Genomic DNA, 4277 nt, shown 5'->3' with positions numbered 1-4277 from the left:
AGAACATCTGGAGACCTGGATTCTAGTTCCAGCTCTGACTCCAGCAGACCACACGACTCTGGCAAATCAATTACTTCTGTTCTCTCATCAGTAAAAGGGGGAAATTGTGCCACACAACCCCCAAGGCGTCTTCCCCTCCAACGTTACATATGGATCTGTGAGGTCATCGAAATGGCTCAAAAGCTCAGTGTTTAGCGTCCACCGGTCCTTGAAGCAGCATTTTCCAAACTTACTTGATAAGAATCACCTGGGAGCCGGTCGCCTTGGATTCCGCTGCGGTCGGTTCCTGCGTCCACTGCTGCCGGTTCCGCCGCGCTCCAGGTATCTTTTTCTGAACAAAAGCTGCCTCATCGTATGATTCAAGGATGGCTCTTCCTATCATCGTAAAATGGGGTGGACAGGAATATTCAGTGACCACACTTTCAGAAGATGATACTGTGCGAGATCTCAAAGTTTCCCAAGACCCTTACGGGAGTGCTACCAGAACGCCAGAAGTTACTTGGACTCAAAGTTAAAGTTGATGTTTGCTTGTTAAACCTGTGACACGGAAGTCCCAGGCAAACCTGCAGAAAATGATGTTAAGCTTGGAGCTCTCAAACTGAAACCAAATACTAAAGTCATGATGATGGGAACTCGTGAGGAGAGCTTGGAAGATGTCTTAGGTCCACTCCTGACAATGATGATGTTATTAACGACTTTGATATTGAAGATGAAGTAGTTGAAGTAGAAAATAGGGAGGAAAACCTACTGAAAATTTCCCGCCGAGTAAAAGACTACAAAGTGGAAATTCTGAATCCTCCCAGGGAAGGGAAAAAACTTTTGGTACTAGATGTTGATTATACGTTATTTGACCATAGGTCTTGGGCAGAGACTGGGGTAGAATTAATGCGGCCGTATCTTCATGAATTCCTAACATCTGCATATGAGGATCATGACATTGTTATTTGGTCTGCAACAAATATGAAGTGGACTGAAGCTAAAATGAAAGAGTTGGGACTGAGTTCAAATGCAAATTACAAGATTACCTTCATGTTGGACAGTGCTGCTATGATAACAGTGCATACTCCAAGGAGAGGATTAATAGATGTAAAGCCTCTTGGTGTTATATGGGGAAAGTTTTTGGAGTTTTACAGCAAAAAAAAACACCATCATGTTTGATGACATAGGAAGAAACTTTCTAATGAACCCATAGAATCGACTAAAGATAAGACCTTTTATGAAAGCACACCTAAATCGAGACAAAGAACTTTTAAAATTAACCCAGTACCTCAAGGAAATAGCAAAGTTAGATGACTTTTTGGACCTAAATCACAAATATTGGGAAAGGTATCTCTCAAAGAAGCAAGGACAGTAGTTACAAGCTATACTGGCAGTTATTGAAGATGCTTGAGATCCATGAATTTCTTTTCGCTTTTATGCTAAAGATCATTATGATAGTGCTGGACATTGCAGTAAATACCAGACTGCTTATACTTGGTCTTCCAGTTTTTTGTAAATTTAATTTTATATTTTTTGAAGATCATAGCAATACGCCAAAAAAACCACCATTTTCCCCCTGTATGAATAGGTACGCGGGCTTCACACTATTGTGGCCTCTCCCGTTGCGGAGCACAGGCTCCGGACGCGCAGGCTCAGCGGCCACGGCTCACGGGCCCGGCCGCTCCGCGGCATGTGGGATCCTCCCAACCCGGGGCGCGAACCCGGTTCCCCTGCATCGGCAGGCGGACGCGCAACCACTGCGCCACCAGGGAAGCCCCTAATTTTATATTTTTTGAAGATCATAGCAATACGCCAAAAAAACCACCATTTTCCCCCTGTATGAATATACTGTAACTCTTGAAAAATATTTTCTCCAGCATAGAGTACTGAGTTTTATTCCCCACACACACACAAAAAGTGGACAAAAATGTATGCATAACAATGTCATTTTGTGACTTTGGAAATAAGTATGTCTTGTGTTTTTGTCTCACTGTGTTGTTGTCTAAGCCCAAACCTACCTTGAAACTACTGTTTTTAAAACCAAAAAAAGAAAAGTTTTTAGTAAGGAACCTAGTTTACTATGCTTAAAACCACCGAGAGTTTTTCTTATTCCTTTGTCATAAACACAATTTCTCTTATTACTCCACTACTTACATCTCTAAATTCTGAACTGTCTCAGTTTGGTGTGTATGTGTGTCAGTGTTCTTTGAGTAAAACTGGAAAACATCTGCTCTGATACAGATATGTCATAGTGTGACAAATAGAAAACATGAGACTGAGGAATGAAACTAAGGAACAAGAGTGTGTTTCTTTGCGGTGGCCAAGTAGAAGCACTCCTGCCTAAAACCGCTGTCCTAAAAGCAGTTAAAGGCAGTACATTTTAAAACGGGACGTATCACTGGTTCAGTCCTAAAAAGCATGAACAAAACGTTTTTGTTCTGTTCCAGCTCTGTCTTCGCTAAGTGCAAACACTGTGTTGCAGTGAAAATATCTAGCCATAAGATTTAAAAAAGAAATTTATTTGCAATGTTTATGCTAAGATCCGCACGCCCAATTCAGGGGGCCCAGGTTTGATCCCTGGTCAGGGAACTATATCCCACATGCTGCAACTAAGAGTTCGCGTGCCGCAACGAAGATCCCGCATGCCACAACTAAGACCTGGCATAGCCAAATAAATTAATATTTTTTCCGGGTGATCCAGTGGCTAAGACTCCGCACGCCCAATTCAGGGGGCCCAGGTTTGATCCCTGGTCAGGGAACTAGATCCCACATGCTGCAACTAAGAGTTCGCGTGCCGCAACGAAGATCCCGCGTGCCACAACTAAGACCTGGCATAGCCAAATAAATAAATATTTTTTTTAAAAAAAGAGGAGGGAAGAAACCATGAGGAAGATGTAGGATCCAGAAATAAGGAATCCAACACAGGCTAGAGGAGGTGAAGGAGGGTCCTGGGGAAGCCCTGCTATGGGCCTAGGGAACAAATAATACAGACTAGAGCAATGCCTCCAAGAGAAAATGGAACTGATGCACTATTTAATGTGTTAAACCACACTGAAAGGAATTTTTAAGTTTTCTTAGAGAGTTTAGAGAGATGAATTGATGAGACATATAAAAAGCAAACAAAAAATAGTTGATAACTGGGGAAAAACCAAAGTTACATAGGATATAGAATATGATCATATCTACTATCAACTATGAACAATATTTATATAGTTAAAATAATATAAACACTCAATATTAACTTAACCAAAGCTATGCTATAAATATATTGGGGGTGGAGGGAAGAAAAAGTATATGTTTAGGGAATTGTCTGAGATAGCTCAATCCTATTCTTCCATAGTAGCTAACTGATAGATAATTCTAAACTTGAAAACTTAAGCAACAGAAGTAATAACATTCTATACAGGAATATATAAAGAATTACCAGAAGAAGCATGTAAAAGATTTGAAAGTAGTTGCTTTTGAGAAGCAGAAAATGCGATTGGGAGTAAGGGGCAGGTGACTGCAGTCTTCAGTTTAAGACTAGTGATGCCATCATATTTTTAAAAACAACATTTTATATTAAAAATTAAATTAAAAATAAGTGCTATGTTATTTGGCTTGATAGGATTTTGGATTACCCAGGTGTGTGCATTTGTCAAAACTCAATGAATGTAGGCCTTCCCTGGTGGCACAGTGGTTAAGAATCCGCCTGCCAATGCAGGGGACACGGCCTCGAGCCCTGGTCTGGGAAGATCCCACATGCAGCGGAGCAACTAAGCCCATGCGTCACGACTACCGAGCCTGTGCTCTAGAGCCCACGTGCCACAACTACTGAGCCCACGTGCCACAACCACTGAAGCCCGCATGCCTAGAGCCTGAGCTCCGGAATGAGAAGCCACCTCAATGAGAAGCCCGTGCACTGCAACTAAGAGTAGCTCCCGCTCGCCACAACTAAAGAAAGCCTGCCTGCAGCAACGAAGACCTAATACAGCCAAAAATTAATTACTTTTTAAAAACTCAATGAATGTATACTTTAAGATTTACATATTTCATTGTATACACATTTTACATCAAAATAAAAAATCGGGGCTTCCCTGGTGGCGCAGTGGTTGAGAGTCCGCCTGCCGATGCAGGGGACACGGGTTCGTGCCCCGGTCCGGGAAGATCCCACATGCCGCGGAGCTGCTGGGCCCGTGAGCCATGGCCGCTGGGCCTGCACGTCCGGAGCCTGTGCTCCGCAACGGGAGAGGCCACAGCGGTGAGAGGCCCGCGTACCGCAAAAAAATAAAATAAAAAATAAATAAAAATAAATAAAT

General features: G+C 42.4%; 1 pseudogene; it reads left to right on the top strand.

Moving 5' to 3' along the window:
- Nucleotides 1–265: 265 nt before the first annotated feature.
- Nucleotides 266–1529, top strand: LOC102988332 (ubiquitin-like domain-containing CTD phosphatase 1; annotated as a pseudogene).
- Nucleotides 1530–4277: the final 2748 nt, after the last annotated feature.

Source organism: Physeter macrocephalus, chromosome 21 (genome assembly GCF_002837175.3).
Source record: "Physeter macrocephalus isolate SW-GA chromosome 21, ASM283717v5, whole genome shotgun sequence".
Taxonomy (NCBI): Eukaryota; Metazoa; Chordata; class Mammalia; order Artiodactyla; family Physeteridae; genus Physeter; species Physeter macrocephalus.
This window is presented reverse-complemented; position numbering and strand designations above follow the sequence as displayed.